This window comes from Scylla paramamosain, chromosome 2 (genome assembly GCF_035594125.1).
Source record: "Scylla paramamosain isolate STU-SP2022 chromosome 2, ASM3559412v1, whole genome shotgun sequence".
Taxonomy (NCBI): domain Eukaryota; kingdom Metazoa; phylum Arthropoda; class Malacostraca; order Decapoda; family Portunidae; genus Scylla; species Scylla paramamosain.
The window spans coordinates 12801299-12820294 of record NC_087152.1 but is presented as its reverse complement, the minus strand read 5'-3'; the positions used below and the strand labels follow the sequence as shown (position 1 = coordinate 12820294).

Sequence of the window (18996 nt, the reverse complement as noted above, 5' to 3'; positions counted from 1 at the left end):
AGTAGGCCTAGAGGCGCCCGTAAGACTAAAGATGGCATTCTCACATGTTCTTGTGCCTTATCTCGAATTTACAAGGGGTCTAGTGAAAGTCATTGGGGTTTCCATGGTGTTTCTATGGAAAATATAAAAAAGGTTTCCACTACTGATGGAAAAAGTACATTTATAAGACTAATATTTTTTTGTGGCATTTGAAAATAGTCCCAATGAGAAAACAAAGCATTTCAAAATACAGAATTAAGAGCAAAACTACGGAATACAAGAAGACAAAGCATTTCATCATACAGAACTAAGAGCAAAACCACGAAATACAAGAAAACAAGGCGTTTCAAAATACAGAACAAAGACTAAAACGACGAAATATGGAACACAAACCACTTCATAATGCAAAAAAAAAAAAAAAAAAAAAAATCTTACAGATGAAGCAAATGTAAAAACCCAACAACCAAGTGAATCTTTCAGTTACTGCCGGCCACTTGTCTCGGCGCAGCCTGCAGCTTCTCCACGTGGCATCCTCAGCAAACCCGCGGTCCCAACACAGGGCGAGGCGACGCAGGCTAGAAAAGAGTGATCAGAATGCCGAGGCCTAACGCCGCCTCTCGTGGGACGACAGGGAGGGAAAGAATTTCATAATTAATTCTCGGTGCCAAGAGAGAGAGAGAGAGAGAGAGAGAGAGAGAGAGAGAGAGAGAGAGAGAGAGAACTGGTGTGAGGTACACAACAAATATAACAGAGAATAGAGCAGGCAGTCTATTTTTTTTTTTTTTTTTGTGTGTGTATGTATGTGTGCATGTGTAGATGTGTAGAGGACAAAGAGCAACGAGTGTTGTATAACTCTGCAGAACTAGTACAAATGGCATATTTGTTGGTACCAGTACAGCAATAAAGGGAACACGAAGGTAATCTAAGGATGATAACAGGCCGCGAGAATTACTGTACTGCTGGGGTCTTTGGATCAGGAGTTTTTGGCTCAAACTGTTGAATGGCCACGATACGCTCACAGCACTGCGCCGCTACCTGGCCGTCGTGTGTAGCGCAGCCAGCAGGGAGGGCTCAAAGGAATTGGAAATGCGTGTTCAGAATCATGTACTCGTCAGTAAAGGAGAATGGAATGATTCATATCATGTTGAGCTCAGATTTAATGTACATTACATAATATAGATGAATTCTACAGCATGTCCTTAAAAGAATGCGCAGAATCGTTATTTTCAAGAATGGAGCATGAAATTAACACCACAAATTCCTACCGTGCTCAGTTTAACCCGTTCACTACTATTTGACACATTTCTTTCCATTCCACAGCCGCCTCTAAACATGATACTGGGCAGAAATAGGAAAATCTATTCTTTTAACCCACTTTCCCTTTCTTGTAGGTGCTGGTAAAGATTTTGCACAATGCTTTTACTACTGAGAATTGTTGCATATCGCAGTGAAAGCGTCAAAGGCTGATATTGCATAATTCATTGATATAATGCAACGTGGCACCAAAGGAATTACAAATGAGAATTCTGATTTATTGGATTTGTATGAAAGTGGCATGGAATATAATTTTATATATTCCTCCCGTATTGGACTTCGACACTTAACATTGGCTAGTCCACAAGAATGATACAGCCCGGTTTCATAGGAGTTATGTATAAGTGAGATTTCGGAATTAAGGTAATTTCAAGAGAATAGCAGGGAATATAATGTTAGGTTCGCATCTTGCTCAACTGAAAGACTTACATCACAATCATGATCTACAGAAATACTACAGTGTGGTCCCAAAGGAATTACAAATAAGAGTTCTAAATTATGTTATTGTCGTGAAGATAGCGTCGAATATAATGATCAGCTAATGTAGTGTTTAGTTCAGAGATTCACATTTGAATCCTCAGTGAAGTACTATGATGCCGTGGCCTCAAAATGAAAAGGATACCAAGATTCAGAATTATGAGATCAAAAAGAAGCAGAGAGCATTAATGTCAAAGATTTATATCGTGCTTACTGAAATGCTTTGAACTTTCATAAGAACTGTTTTCAAAGGCCACCGATATGCTTAGTCGAGATCTGTGGTGTGTGATTTTTTTTTTACAACGATTATATAGAATCCTTGTTAAGCTTTCATTAGAATCATGAAAGCTCCTTTGAAAATCCTAATAACTTGAACTACAGACTGCTAGAAATAGTCGAGATAAGACACAAACCTTGGGGAATGTGGTCCTGACATAAAAATGATCTCCAGGAATATTTAAAGTCAACACTGGTTTCTACATAATGAAAAAAAAAAAAAGAAAAAAAAAACCCACGGTGAAGTCCTTCTGTCGTGCGTCTGTGTTCTACGATCTTTCTGCGCCTTCAATTTTCTGAGAAGCATTTATAAGTTCAAGGGAAGGCGACAAGTTTTTTTTTTTTTAGCTAATTTATATCATTTACATATATTTATAACTTATGCGATCAAATACAACTTTTGATAGTTATTCTTGGTAGTTGCTTTCATGCTTGTATTCTTTTCCTTCATTTCTTCCTTCTACCTTTTTCTTCCTTCTTCATTTCTTATTTCTACCTTTCTTTCTTTCTTAATTTCTTCCTTTCAGTTTCCTTTCTTTATTCTTTATTTTCTCACCTACTTTGCTTCCTTCCTTCTTCATATCCTCCATCTACTTTTCTTTCTCTCTCCTTCATTTCTTCCTTCTAATTTCCTTCCCGCCTCCTTGTCTTCCTTTTAAGATTCTTCCTTCTTTAATTCCTCCTGCCTTTCTTTCTCCTTCATTTCTCCCTTCTACCTCTTTCCTTCCTCCTTCATTTCTTCCTTCTACCTTATTTTAATTCTCCCTTCATTTCCTCCTTCTACATTTCTTCCCTTCTTCCTTCATTTCTGCATTCGTGTTTCATCTCCTCTTTTGGTGTTCCTCGGTGTTCGACATTTCCTACATCGCCAATACTAATAGTCAAGATGGAAACATGCGTGTCCGTACATTTTTAAAGAGCGCATGAGTGTAGTTTAGATTCTTATGGAGTTCAAGTTTCAGAGACATGATATGAACGAGTCGCTCTGTTATGGCACAGGTACGTACAATCATGCTCGATAGTCAAGAAACATGCCACACTCACTCTCACTGTGTTCTAGTAGCGTGTTCCCTAAATCCTTGTAAATCTTCGGAGCCCGTCAGTTACTGGGGTTTGTAAGGAGACTGTCAGTAGACCGAGGAATGTAAAAATAGTGATAGTATTCTCAAGCACCTTGGCGTGTTATCTCAACCACTTTCAACAGGGTCCAGTGAAAGATGTTTGAGATTGTAAGGGAGTATGAATTTAGTGATGGTTTGACAAGGATTCTGCATCATTAATAAAAAAAGAACACCTATGAGAACCTGTGTCTTTTGAAAATAATCCTAATGAAAATCCGAAGTGTTTCAAAAGGGCAGAAATACTGTGGAAATCAAAATAACGGTATTAAATTTTTGACCACAACCAAAAGCTGACAAAAGCTTACTTTACTTACTTTACATCCTACACGAAACAAAAGGAAAATTGCAAAACCTTAATATTTAAGCAAGTTTTACCAGTCAGCCTCAGGGATTTGGTGAGTTACGGCGAGAAGAGTTCCTGACATTCATTCTTATCCTCTCTGTGAACTTTTAATGTTTTCTGTTCAGTATTCTCAAGGGGAATTTATTGCTCTTATTCAGGTGTTAAAGAATTTGAACTGACTTTTAACTTCTTAAGATCGTGGCATTCCTTCTTATCGTTTTTTTTTTTTTTCGCACCCTTTGTTTGCTATTTAACACATCTTCTCTTGAGCACTTACCTCTCTGAGACACCTTTTTCTTGCTTTACGGCCACAACTAAATATTATATTGGTTAGAGATTACAAAACCTATCCGTGTAATCAATTTCTCCCTTGTAAACACTTATGAAAATTCCATACATTGTTTTTAGTGTCGAGAATTCTCACATGTCGTATTCTGAAGGGAAATTTGTTGTTCATATTCAAATCTTTGATAATTTCATGTGACTTTTAACTCAAGAATTCCTCACATTCATTCTTATCTTTTTCATGATCTTTTGTTTCCCATTCAGTTTTCTGTAGGGAAATTTGTTATTTATATTCTCGTCTTTGGTAATTTCGACTGAGTTTTAACTTAAGAGTTCCTCGCATTCATGATTATCCTTCATATGACATTTTTGTTTTCCATTCAAAATACAGTAGGAATTTTTTTTTTCTTTCTTTTTTTTCAGATTCAACTCTATGATTATTTCAACTGACTCTTAACTTAGGAATTCCTTGCGTTCATTTTAAACCTTTTACGTGATATTTTTTTATGTTTTCCATTCCGTATTCTGTAAGGGAATTTGTCACTTATATTAAAGTGTTTAATAATTTCAGTTGACCTTTAACTTCTGAGCTGAGGCAAATATGTTAGTGTGTCTAAGTGAGAAGACAGTGTTGGTTTCTATTCACTGCAGCCTTGTATAGCACCACCACCTGCAACCTTTATTACCATTTCACGCCAACCATTTTGTGTGGGATCCCCTTTCCTGGAGCATCATGGGAGCACTGAGAAACTCATGAAGGAGGGATAAACTGACCGTGAGAGGCTTTTGCTAGAGAGAGAGAGAGAGAGAGAGAGAGAGAGAGAGAGAGAGAGAGAGAGAGAGAGAGAGAGAGAGAGAGAGAGAGAGAGAGAGAGAGAGAGAGAGAGAGATACTAAATTTACCTTAAGGCCATGTAGAAATGTTCATCATCAACCAACCCAAGAAGAAATAGATAAAAAATACATAAACACAAATCTATGTCATCTTGGCATTAAATACTTGAATCTGAATTTATGAAGCACAAGCAGAGTGGCGCAGTGGAAGCGTGCTGGGCCCATAACCCAGAGGTCCGTAGATCGAAACTACGCTCTGCTAAGTGAAATATTTTGTGGTTGCTCTTTTTATTACAGGGACTGCCACGTGCAGGCCTGAAGACTTATTGCAGCTCCTTATGAATCTGACCGAATCTCTGTCAGGGCTCTCAGGGGAACGCACGAATCTCTACGAATGCATCAAAGTACGCCTAAAATGAACTGTAAAGGAACTGCTGTAAATGTTCATGTTTTAGAATAATATGAGAAAATTTCCGTTTTGTATTATTTATTTTGGTATGTCAGACACCCTACCGATCAGGCGAAAATGGATTTTGATCGGTTTTGCCTGTCCCGTCATCACGCTTGGATGTGAGCTGATGTGAGCGTTACTACTGATTGGATTCACTCATTATCAAGGTGTATCCCCAAATGTAATGAGATTTAACAGTATTTACATGTTAAGTGTAGAAAATCACTTGTATAAAAAATAAGTAAAAGATACTAACCCCTACAACATCATAAATCTCTCTCTCTCTCTCTCTCTCTCTCTCTCTCTCTCTCTCTCTCTCTCTCTCTCTCTCTCTCTCTCTCTCTCTCTCTCTCTCTCTCTCTCTCTCTCTCTCTCTCTCTCTCTCTCTCTCTCTCTCTCTCTCTCTCTCTCGTCAATACACAGCGGCAGACATTCGTGCTTCATAAATGTCCTACGCCACATTCTTCCATTCATATAAATCTTTGTGATGGTTGTCCATTTCAATAATTGATACCGAAGAGTCTTTTTTTCTGTCCGTTCATTGTGTTCTGTGCCTTCAGGTTCTCCTCAGCTCCTCCTCCTGTTATAGTATTTCGTGACAAACTGGGGTTGATTGATGGATATTATGCATGACCATCGAACTCCATTATTGATTGAGTAATTAGTCCTTTTTATGATTTTATTTATTTTTATCTATTTGCTTATATATTTAGTTATCTATTTATTTATTTATTTATTCACTCATTCATACTTCTTTGGTGGTTAGAATTTATTTTGTTTTCCTATTATTTGTTAAGTTTTTTTTTATTCATTCATTCTTTGAGTGTTTACTTATTTTTTATTCACTGTTATTTTCACCTATACATTTATTAATTATCTGTCATGTTATTTTTCTTGATTCTCCCTAAAATTTTTGTTCTAATTCTGTTTGTAATGATCATACAAGGGCAGAAGTCATGATGATGGCAAAAACAACAACAGAAACAACAACAACAACAACAGCAACAACAACAACAACACAGTAAAGTAAAATGGAGCTTCACCAGTGTATTATGAAGGCGAAAGAATATGCCAAGGGGTTATAGAGGAGACAAGTTTGGTCTGGTCGATACTGAGAGTGATAGACAGAAAGGACAGGGAGCAGGAGTGAAGATGATAAGGGAATGAATACTGGATAGACGATGGGTGGCTGGGGACAGGTAGCATAGGTGGCTAGATGGGCAAAGAATATGTATGTACTTGTATTGCAAAAATGAAAAAGTTAGTGGCGAGGGAAAAGATTTGTTACAGGAACTTTTCTTTGTTTTGTGCCCGCAAAGAAGTGAAAAAGGTTGTTATTGACATGGAACAAGGACAGTGTATATCAATTTCCGGTAATACTTGAGGCTTGTGAGACTTACGTTTGTCAGAATTGTGTTTCTCAGATTTATGTTTCTCAGACTTGTGTTTCTTCGACTTGTGTTTCTTAGGGTTGCTTGTACTGCCGTGAAATACAGAAGTGAACGAAAAAAAATATTATGATGCAGCTCATTAAGATAAAAGAAAAAAAAGGTATAAATAATGCTTACACCTCTAGGCAAGAAAGATAAATATAATAGTGCTCCTCACTTAAAGAAAGATAAATTTAACGGTACCCTAAAATTGAATATATATTTTTTTTAGTATTACCCATAAAAAAGAAGAAATGGAAGGGTATGTCTATGTATCAGTCTGGCTGTCTTTCTTATTCTTAATGCTTTTACTTGCGATACGAAACAAGTAACCCTACTAGAAGCAATACATGAAATCTAAAAAAAAAAAAAAAAAAAAAAGAAGAAGAAGAAGAAGAAGAGCATGAAAAAGAATAGGTTTTACAGTTTCTACTCAGTTTAAAGATTGGAGGTAGCTGTAGAACAAGTAAAGATGTAGAACAGGGAAAGATTGTACCAAAAAAAAAAACGTTGATTTTCCACTAGGACTATTCTCAAATGCCACAGGGAAGACGTTGAGACGCTCTGGGACTGTCTTGGTGTTGCGGCTTCAGTGTAAATGTGAGTAGCGGTGGTGTTAGGCTTGGAATGGACGTCCAGGAATAGCACAGACTCAATGTTTCATGTATGGATTCTCTCTCTCTCTCTCTCTCTCCCTCTCTCTCTCTCTCTATCTCTCTCTCTCTCTCTCTCTCTCTCTCTCTCTCTCTCTCTCCTCTCTCGAACAGACCTTTAAATACAGTTAAAAGACGCTAATTTTAATATTAAAGCAACTTCGTAGCTAGCAACGTCCCATTTTCACGAAATTTCACGAAAAGAAACAGTTCATTACACAGTTTCGAGATCTAGGTCTTTTTTCATTTCCCTTTAAAGATAGTAATGATGATAAAAAATACACTTTGATACGTTTTTAATTTACTTCACTAATTGAGATCTGTTTGATAATGCTAAAGATCTATATCATACTAATTAAATCGTCACGCATGCTTAGAGAGAGAGGAGAGAGAGGAGAGAGGAGAGAGAGAGAGAGAGAGAGAGAGAGAGAGAGAGAGAGAGAGAGGAGAGAGAGAGAGAGAGAGAGAGAGAGAGAGGTATGAGTGAGAAGGGTGGCACGTGACAGTTGATATGCTGATGGAAATAAAAGGAACAGAACCAGCGACCGCCAAACACACCTCTCATGCTCCCTCACTTATTTATTCTTCCCCTTTGCTCCCCGCCTGCCCTGCCGCCGCCACCACCACCACCACCTGAGTTCCCCCATATATCAGTCGCCTGCTCTGCATTCCGCGATATCACAAAGCGAGCTGCCGGGTCCAGCCTGCGATTATGTTGGCCCAACACTTCATCTTCACCAGAAACTGCTCCACCAGTATTCGGTAACATATTCACCATGTCTGGAAGAGTATATTCCCCGGGAGAAATTAGGCCCAGTGACAGCACGAGTCCAGGCACGCCACGTATTGCTGCCGCCACCGCCACCGCCGCTTGGAGTCAACACTTCCAGCCAAAACAAACTTTCCATCGCATACACTTGTACATACATACATACAGCTGCAGCCGCCACAGGTAAAGATGCCACGAGGTCCACTGAACTTCATAAACCTCATGAAAGTTGCCGTATGGACCTAATGAACTGTTTTTCCATCGAGCCCTGCAAAGACTTAGAAATAACTGTTGAAAGTAACAGTCTGACGATACCACTTTTTTGTCTGAAATATCTTTGTGGAATGTGACATCACTGCGCTGGGCACCTACCCGTGGTGTGTGTCGTGGGGAAAATTTTGACGTGAAATCACAAGTTCAGTGTTTCCAGTAAATGGTGCGACGCTTCACTTGATTTTACTGATTCTTGGACTTAAAGGTGAGGGCCGCGAATTTGTAGACACATCAATCACGACTCGCTAAGAATTTTTCAGCCCAGCATCCCAGAAAAAAAAAAAAAAAAAGGAAAATTATTGAATATATAGATGAAATAAAAGATGAATAAATAAATGAAATGATACAAAAAATAGTAAAACTGCAAATATATCTTCAGAATTTATCTAAGTTATAGTGTAGCTCTGTCCTCGATTAATTAATGGTGTAACGTTTGTCTTAAGTAATACAAACATGAATTACCGTTTTGTGCCGCGGAAATTGGTGTGTGATTTGCTGTAATTTATTTGGGAGTAATGTATTTCAATTGGTGTGTGATTTGCTGTAATTTATTTGGGAGTAATGTATTTCCCCACACACGGCTAGGCGCGCAGCATGCATCAGTAATAGCACCGCCGCCGGGTCGCCTCGCACCATTACTGTAGCATTCCAGCGAGGCCTGAGGAAGACTGTGCTCTATGTAGGCAGAAAAGGAAGTCAACAAGCTGTCTTCCGTAGCACTGTACTAACTACTTTACTCTCAATACGAAAATAGAATGCTGATGTAACTACAAATATCGAGATTATATTGGATTTTTTTAAAATATACTTATTTTATGTTATTTAAAGTAGAAATGTTACTTATCAGAAATTGTGATATTTATTCAGTTCAAACCTATAAAATTAGTTTTCAGCACAAATTTAACCCTTTCACAGCTAGACAAATGTTTTCTTATTTCCACCTATGACTTTTTAGACACTCATTTGCTACACTCTCGAGAATAATTTTGTAGTCTAGAAAATACAAAACTTACCTTCTGCTTTCTCTTTTCTCTTTCTTTACCAAACCAAACATTTTTTTTTTTTTTTACAGTGCTCTCAATGTTAACAAAAGGGAGACTATAGCAATAAAAATTTTAAGACGGAAAGTTAGCACAGTATACCATCAAATTTCCTAGTTAATGAAACCATGAGACCGATAGAATTAAAAGTTCTTGCGGAAGGTTGTCTTAAAAGTGTGGTTAGAAGTGCAACTCAGCCAGGTAGACACTCCCTCTGCAAGTGTTTGGCCACAAGTAACTTCGGAGGCTGCACTGTTTGTCTTCATACTCCCCGTCAGTGTTTGGTGCTATTTTTACCACTGTTCACATGTCGCTACTTCACCTGGTGTATCTCCTCGTATCTATCTACTTCTTTTTTTCTGTTTATACCAGTGTATCTATATTTCTGTATTTTTCTATATGTCTATGTTATCTCTCTATCTAGCTCCCTCTATCTGTCTGTCTACCTACCTATCTGTCTTTGTCTATCTATCTGTCTGTTTGATTTGTATCTGTCCGTCCCTCTGTCTGTTTGTCAGCCTGTATGTCTTTCCGTCCATCTGCCTGTTTACCTCTGTTAGTTACTGTATATCTAGAGAGAGAGCGAGGGACAGATAAACAGGCTGGCAATCAGACAGAAAGACGACAGACGAACGAACAAACAAACAAACAAACAAACAAACAAACAAACAAACAAAGAAACACAAACATACATTCATACATACAGAGAGACAGAAGGATGAACAGCCTGGCAGATAGATGGAGGGAAAGAAGGACAGACAGGCAACCAGACGGACAAATAAAGGGGCAAGGTACCGGTGGAGTATCGCGGAACAGTTTCAAGAGGCTGGCGTCCCACAGTAATATTTGATAAGCAGCCAGACACACACGGAAAGCCTCTCTGTGGATAACGCCCGCCTCCTGTCCTCTGGAAATCTTTTATTCTCCTCTCCTTTACATGGTCGTTGTTCATGCCCTTTACCTTTACCGCCTTCCCTGCTGCTCTAACATCTCCACGCTGATTTCTTTCTTTTCTTTTTTTCTTTTCTTTTATTTATTTCTGATTCTTTTTTTTTTTTTTACATATATCGTTGCTTTCCAACATAGAATTCGATTTTTTTTTTTTTTTAGCCCTTTACTTTATAGTGACTGACGGTTATATAATTTAACCAGCTAATCTTAACTGTTCAGAAATGCAGCGACGGGCACTAAAATCTTTGTACTGCCCGGCCTCTCCTTTTGTCACCGAAATTATACTCTTGAATCTCTCTAACGCTTTAACTGCTAATGATACTCTGACACTTGTTACATCATTGAACCAGATATTTTTAACTACGCAAAAGCACAACGACTGATACTGAAGTCTCTGAACTGCTCCGTCATTCCTGTTACCGTCAGAGGTGCCTTTTGAAATCATATTTTGAATTCATACCGCGCCAGTTTATTACGCTGGAAGAAGCCGAAGCAGTCGAAAGGTTACGGGCCCATATTTGTAAGTCTTGTATTCAAATTCTCATAAGAACTACTTTTTTCAAAGGCCACAGGTATTATTAGTCGTGTTCCTATGATTTTTTTTTTTACCTTGAAAATGATATACCTTGTTAAACTTTCGCTAGAAACATGAAAACATACTCGAACTTCTATCAAAGCGTGTTAGAAGTAATAAAATGTAATTGAGATAAGACACCGAAGCATTAGAGAACTGCCAGTAAAATTATGAAAAAGCACCCTTGAAAATCTTAACTTCCATCAGAGCTTGTTAGAATTAATTGGGGGTAAGGTGCTGAAATATTAGTGAACTACCACTAAAATCATATAGAAAAAATATCCTTGAAAACCTTAACTTCCATCAGATCCTGTTAGAAGTTGCTGAGGTAAAGTGGTAAGGCGATCAATTGCTGGGAGAGAGAATACGGACCGTTGTTTTATATTCTACTGATCTCCATGCGTGCTTGACTTCTCTTCCTCCTCCTTGGTCCCTCTAATTTGATCTCCATGAGTTTGGCGTGATTGGAGTGGAATTAAACAGATCTTCAATAGATGGTGTGTATTTAATTCTAGCATGTGTTTTATTTTATTTTATCTTTTGATTTTATTTAATCTACGTGTTTATCTATTAATTTATATATTTTTATTTAGTTTTTGTGCTAATTTGTTGGAATAATAGAAAGTTATCAATATGTAAGCGAATCAGCGGAGCACACACACACACACACACACACTCTCTCTCTCTCTCTCTCTCTCTCTCTCTCTCTCTCTCTCTCTCTCTCTCTCTCTCTCTCTCTCTCTCTCTCATACCTATTAATGCTATTTAATATTAATGTTCTGGCGGTAACTTGTGATGTTATGCTGCTTCTACCTTACTTTTCCTTACCTTCCCCTTGTCGATACTCAAGTTAATTAGTCTCTTCCTTCAGTGCTGGCTGAGTATTGCGGTCAGGTGCTGCGACTTGGAAAAGATATAGAAGGGAAAGTTTGTCGAGTGTCGCGGTGGTCAGAGCCATGTGTTCAGTTTGTGAAAGTAAAGATGGGGACAATAAACTTGGATGCGTCTTGTTGTCAGATCCAGTGAGTTAGTAAGTAGTAAGGTGGCGATAAGATATCTGTGACTCTGTGAAAATAAGGATGAAAGTAAAGACGCATATTAGGAGTAAATATATGGAGGTTAGTATAAAATGTGAATAACTACAAAGGAAGATAAGATGCCTGGTTGTGACGCTGTGAAAATAAAGGTGAAAATAAAAATGTACCTGGTTCGGAGTAGAAAAAAAAAGATATAAAGACAAAATTGATACAGAAATGTTTTGAGCACCTACTAATAAGGATAAAAATAAAGTAACTGGTTTAATGTGGTAGAAATAAAGATAAAAAATAAAGATTGCATGCTTGATTAGGAGTAACAATGTAGATGTTATTATAAAATGTGAATTACTACAAATAAATATAATAATAAAATGCCCTGCGGTGACTCAGTAAAAATTGAAAATGAAGATAAAGATAAGAATGAAGATGAAAATAACGATTGCAGACTTGGCTCAAATTGAAAAAAAAAATAAAATAAATAAATAAACAAAGAACATAAAGATAAAAATTAATATAAACGTGAACTACAACAAATAAAAATGAAAACAAAAATACCTTGTGATGAGTCAGTGGAAACAGAACATAAAAAAGATAAAGATAAAAATACCCAGTCGTAACATACTCAAGATTAACATAAGAAGAGAAAACCTACCTATCTATCTTATACATCCCTGAATGATGACGTGCATTATTCCCGCAGCGCCGTGGTCACCTCTCGGTCCATCTTATCCCTTTCATACCTCGCGTGTCCACCCTGACTGACGCCCCTCCCTTCACACCCCGCGCTGTTATCACCGGCATTCCCTCACCGGCGTCTCGTGCAGATCCGCGGTGACGGGAGCGCAATGGGATTCTTTGAGAGAGAGAGAGAGAGAGAGAGAGAGAGAGAGAGAGAGAGAGAGAGAGAGAGAGAGAGAGAGAGAGAGAAAGAAAGAAAGAAAGAAAGAAAGAAAGAAAGAAAGAAAGAAAGAAAGAAAGAAAGAAAGAAAGAAAGAAAGAAAGAAAGAAAGAAAGAAAGAAAGAAAGAAAGAAAGAAAGAAAGAAAGAAAGAAAGAAAGAAAGAAAGAAAGAAAGAAAGAAAGAAAGAAAGAAAGAAAGAAAGAAAGAAAGAAAGAAAGAAAGAAAGAAAGAAAGAAAGAAAGAAAGAAAGAAAGAAAGAAAGAAAGAAAGAAAGAAAGAAAGAAAGAAAGAAAGAAAGAAAGAAAGAAAGAAAGAAAGAAAGAAAGAAAGAGAGAGAGAGAGAGAGAGAGAGAGAGAGAGAGAGAGAGAGAGAGAGAGAGAGAGAGAGAGAGAGAGAGAGAGAGAGAGAGAGAGAGAGATTCTTTTGTCGTTTTCCTGGCACTGTATCTCTCTTGAAATATTGTGATCATAATATTTGCCTGTAGAGTTTCCGATGATATTCTGAAAGCAGGATCACCTTATAGTAATCTCGTCATTCCTCACAGCTGCATTTCTCTTTCCTTTCTTTTCGTCCTTTCTTTGTTCACTGTCATGTTTGGGCTTTCATCTTCTTTACGCTGACGATTTTGACCCACAAGGCTTAGGGTGTTTGCACTTTGTTGTTTACGTCATGCGCTAATCTTACATCCGTCACAAAGGTCGTAAGAGAAAATAGAAAAGCAGTATTGCAGTGTATTCCATTCAGCTCTCGTTGTGCGCTGCGGAGACCTGTTTGCTATTTCCTGGTTGTCTTTCATTGCCAAGGAAGGTCAGGCGTGTTATGCGATTACCAAGTTGTGCTTTAATCTTTCTCGTGTTTAGCTTGCCGCTGATCATTGGATATTTCATTGTTGGTGTTGTAAATATTTTGTGTTTATCAAAATGAGACGACCGGGTTGAGTTACTGGTGTAGGAAATGGCGGGATGAATTAGTAATACCTTCTTTATCTAACGTTACTGTAGTCTTCCTGATTCTGACCCATTTTATAGAAAGCAAACTACCTTATTTGTGTAATCTAACGTTCCGACAGTTTTCCTAACTATCTTTTAAATTAGAAAGTGAAGTTTCGTTGCTTCATCCTGCGTATTTATTTTTCTGTGCCAGTAACTCTACAAACGATGGTTATTTCTTTCATTTTGTTTCCTTCACTGCTCTTCCAGCTGATGGTTCTCCTTTAGGTTGAGCGAGGGTAACAGTGTTGCGTGTCGTGTCCGTGATTGCGGCCGTACTCACCTTTTTTCCGTCTCGTGGCAGTTGCGTTATGATAAAATATATTTGCCTTCAAGCGAGGGTTGTTCTAGTTCTTCATTATAAATATGTATGAGCCAGTCCTGTCCAGTAATCTTAAGGCTATTCACTCTGGTCGTTGCATTGTATTATAATTCACTGCCTTCAATTGAGAGGCATTTTATTTCATACTCTAGGTTATATACTCGCATGACAACGTATGCGGTGATCTGCAAAGGCCGCCCTGTCCAGTAGTTGTGGCGTAATAGAATAATTTACCTTGAATATAGAGAGGCGTTCTATTTCTTATTGTAGATTATATATTGCAACAACGCATTCACTAATTTGACCGCCATACTCAGTAGTTGTGGCGTAATGGAATAATTTACCTTGAATATAGAGAGGAGCTCTTTTCCTTATTCCACGTTATGTATGGCAAAGTATCCAGTGTTCCTGAAAGAGTTCCATACCCAGTAGTTGTGATGTAATAGAATAATTCAGATTAAAAAGAAAGGCGTTTTATTTCTTATCCTACGTTATATATGGCAGCGTGTCCAGTGATCTCAGCGGAATGGCCACTCTAATACTTGCGGTGTAATGAAGCTGTTAACCTGCATAGGGATCATCTTTTTTCGTAGGGTATGAGTTGCGTCCTCTCCTGTAATCTTGAGGCTGGGATTGTGGTGGTCATGAAACACGGGACATGTTCCTTCACCACCACCAGTCACACTCACTTGTTCAAATTCATGCAGTCTTCAAACTGCCCAATCATTTCAGAATGTCCGTATGCGACATGGCTACAGTTTCTTCAATTTTTTCTTTGTAATCTAGCAGGCTCTCTCCGTGATGGTTTTGTCATCGATATTTAGTTCATTTTCCTTTCATTATGTAGAGTCGTTGTCTTTTTAGTTCTAGAAATAATGTAAACGATTTGGATAGATTAGCTGAAAATTTTATCCATTTATTTATTTATCTTTTTTTATTTACTTATTTATTTATCATTATCAATATTATTATTATTATTATTATTATTATTATTATTATTATTATTATTATTATTATTATTATTATTATTACTATTATTATTAGTAGTAGTAGTACTGTAATAGTAGTAGTAGTAGTAGTAGTAGTACTGTAGTAGTAGTAGTAGTAGTAGTACTACTGTAGTAGTAGTAGTAGTAGTAGTACCACCACCACCATCATCATCATCATTATTAAAATCATCAATTCTAAAATGAATCCCGCTTTCTTACCTCCCCCCCACTCACATCCCCATTTTCTCTTTTCCTTTCCCGCGGCAACTTTTATTAGCAATCCTGTGTTTTGGGCATTGTAAGCCGGGGCAACCACTTGACTTCGCCTTCGGGTGAACCCCCAGAACAATCTTGCGCCGATGGAAACGAGAAAACCGACGAGACACTCAAGGACTATTGCAAACCGTTCCGCTCTCCGTGCACGGCCCATACCGTGATCTCTGTGCGCCAATAAAGTCTGTTGATCCGCAAGAACTGTCAGGTGCATTAGGATGGCGCTGGCGTCCACTGCAATGTGTGGGAGGGAGGCACACTGCTTTCCTCCCCGCCCAGTAAATGTACAGCTGGGGCCATGAGCCGAGTTATCTGCATTTCCATTGTGTTTGGTGCTTCCCTCAATCTTGTGCTATCTGACCTACTGAGTCTTCAAAGCCCCATAATATTTGATGTTTTTCCCTCAGTTTTAAGTCCCCTGATCTGCTCAGTCTTAAAAATTCCTTCCTTGTGTTCTCTAATCTGCTGCCAGTCTTGAAAACCCCTTTATGTTTGGTCGAGATTAAATAAATTTATCCATTGTCAGTTTCTTCAATTCAGCCCAGTGGAATTTTCTTATAGATCTAATATATTTCTTTAAATTTTGCGTATTTTTGTATATGTTGTATCATATTTGTATTCTCTGATCAGCTGACAGTCTTAAAAATTCCTAGGTTTTCTGATTAACTGACAATCTTGAAAAAACCTTTGTATTTGGTGCTTTCCCCTCCATCTTGTGTTTCTTGATCGATTAACATTCCTAAAAAAAGAAAAAAAAAAAACCCTCTGTTCGATACTTTCCCTTAATTTTGAGTCCCATGAGCTGCTGACGGTCTTTAAGACCCTGATAACATATGGGTCTTCACCAGCTCCGAAGCCTTGGGGTTGAGGCAGAGCACTAAATACAGTGGGAATGAATGTGGCATGTTACACGACTTCTGGCCACGACTGTACCTCCCGTGAACTGCTTCGTGGAGACAGACGCGGACTCTGAGCGGATTGGCTATAGGCTCTTCACTCACGGCCACCTCATTTGCCGCCGCGGCCAATCCTGCCTGAGGGACGCGCCGCCTTCTCCGCCTGACTGACTGTACTGCACCTGCCTCGCTTGCCGGCCCAGTGTTTGTATGTTCATTCCTCTAACTCGGTGTTGTGGCTTTGCTGAGAGTTGTGGTGTTGTACAGTAAAGACCTAGAGCTTTTTTTTTTTTTTTTGTTTATGTTTATTTACTATTTTTTGTTATTTTCATGTTTATTTATTTATCTTTTACAGCGGATGATACGAAGGGGAAGAAAAGAAATGTTAACTCGTGCAGCAACCATAAGAAGGTATTTAATTTTATGTATTTATTTATTTATTTATTTATCTTTTTTTATGAAGGTGAAGAGAAGTAATGTTAATTCATACAATAACTACACATGTAAAACAGACACGGATATGTTGGAGAAATTATTTTATTTGAAGAAGGCAATACTGAGCAAGAAATATCCATACAAGAAAACCAGGGAAGTAGACGAAGCTTACCAATGACAATGGTGTTTGTAGAAAATCGAGCGTATGGAAGAAAGACAATAGCGTAAAAACAAACAAACAAACAAACAAACAAAAGTCTATACAGAGAAAACAGACAAGACATATCTCAAAAATCGTATTATTGACAGATAACAGTAATAACAAGAAAAAAAAAATACTCGGAAAACTTTAAAAATACGAGTATATATTACTAGTTCAAAAAAATCTTGTTATTTAATAAAAAAAAAAAAAAGAGAAAGGAGAACGTCGTAAAAAAGAAATTGAGAATGAGACAACATTTTCCGAAGACAAGACCACAAACAGAACACGTCAATAAGCAGAATGCAAGTAAAGGAGGAAGAGGAGGAGGAGGAGAGTGGCACAAAGACATATCAAAGCATCGCATCTCATCTCATCTCTTCAAAAAGCTGACTAGGAAACGTAACTTTTTTTTCTTTTCTTATTACTGGAAAACTCGAGAACAGCGCGTTACATAAGATGTTTAGAGTGTATTTGATTTCATTGGAAGTAGCGGAGAGGAAAGTGAATTTTATGAAAGTGAAAAAGGTCAAAGGAAGGTCGGTGTTGTATGTGTGAGAGAGAGAGAGAGAGAGAGAGAGAGAGAGAGAGAGAGAGAGAGAACATAAGAACATAAGAAATAAGGGAAGCTGCAAGAAGCGACCAGGCTTACACGTGGCAGTCCCTGTATGAAACACTCCTACCTATTTCCATCTGTTATCCCCATCCATAAACTTGTCTAATCTTCTCTTAAAGCCTCTCTAGTGTCCTAGCACTAACTACATGATTACTGAGTCCGTTCCACTCATCTACCACTCTATTTGAGAACCAATTTTTTCCTATCTCCTTCCTAAAGCTAAATTTTTCAAGCTTGAACCCGTTATTTCTTGTTCTACCCTGGTTGCTGATCCTAAGAATTTTGCTTACATCTCCCTTGTTATAACCCTTATACCACTTAAAGACTTCTATCAGGTCCCCTCTTAACCTACGTCTCTCTAGAGAATGTAAATTTAACCGCTTCAACCTCGCTTCGTAAGGAATACTCCTCATCCCCTGTATCCTTTTAGTCATTCTCCTCTGTACTGATTCTAATAGACCTATATCTTTCCTGTAATGTGGGGACCAGAACTGCACAGCGTAGTCTAGATGAGGTCTGACCAGTGCCAAGTATAACTTTAATATTACTTCCGGCCTTCTACTTTTAACACTCCTAAAAATGAATCCTAGTACCCTATTTGCCTTGTTTCTGGCTTCTATGCATTGTTTCCCTAGACGGAGTTCAGAGCTAACTATAACTCCTAAATCTTTGAGAGAGGTAGGCAAGCAGAAATTAAACTAATGAGAAAAGATGATATAGGCAGTGAAGCGTATATCGATAGCTATCTTTAAAAAAAAATAAAGGAAACAGAGGGAAGAATGAAGGAAGAGGGAGATAAAACAGTAAAGAGACAGAGAGACAAACACAGACAAATACAAAACTCATAAGAAAAGATAACATAGGGAATGGCGTTTACAATGGCGTTCACAATGGATAATACTAGAATTTGAATTGAATAAAGGAAGAACGCAAAAAGGGAAAGAGATAAAGCCATAGAGAGACAAAGACGGAGAGAAACAAATAGACACACACAAAACTAAGGAGAATTGAATGTTTAGCGATGAATAGTGTTACAATGTGAGGTGAAGGGAAGGGGAAAGGAAGAAGAAGAAGAAAGGGAGAGGGAGATAAAGCCGGACAAGACAAGGGTATCTGAATAAAGCGGATTGTACACGTGTCTAGTCAAGGGAGATGAACGATCCCAGACAGGTAGACGTAGCGTGGCAGCGTGGGCCTTGGGAACTAACAGTGTAGCGTGTGGTGCTGCAAGAATTGATGTGCACGAGGAAATGTATTATTGTTATTTTTATGGCTGGACTTTCTAGAGGGAGGGAGAGGAAAGAGAGAGAGAGAGGGGGGGGGGAAGGGGATGAATGGTCGTGAGAGAGAGGGGGTGGGGAAGAAGGGGAAGGGAGAATGGTCGTGAAAGAGAGGGGGAAGGGGTAATGGTCGTCAGAGAAAGGGAGGTGGGGAAGTGGGAGTGGTTGTGACAGTGAGGAAGGGAAGGGAGAATGGTTGTGAGAGAGAGGGGGGAAAGGGGAGAATGGTCGTCAGAGAAAGGGGAGGGGGGTAAGTGGGAATGGCCGTGAGAGAGAGAGAGAGAGAGAGA

The 18996-nt window shown here is 38.4% G+C and overlaps 1 protein-coding gene across 12 annotated transcripts in view; it reads left to right on the top strand.

Annotated features, from left to right (window-relative positions):
• The window catches only part of LOC135110297 (organic cation transporter-like protein), a 169089-nt gene that overhangs the window by 71238 nt on the left and 78855 nt on the right, over window positions 1-18996 (top strand). For all 12 annotated transcript variants that reach the window (XM_064022523.1, XM_064022514.1, XM_064022504.1 and 9 more), the window contains one exon: window positions 16532-16587. The gene's annotated coding sequence lies outside the window, so the exon portion shown is untranslated. The remainder of the gene's footprint in view (window positions 1-16531; window positions 16588-18996) is intronic.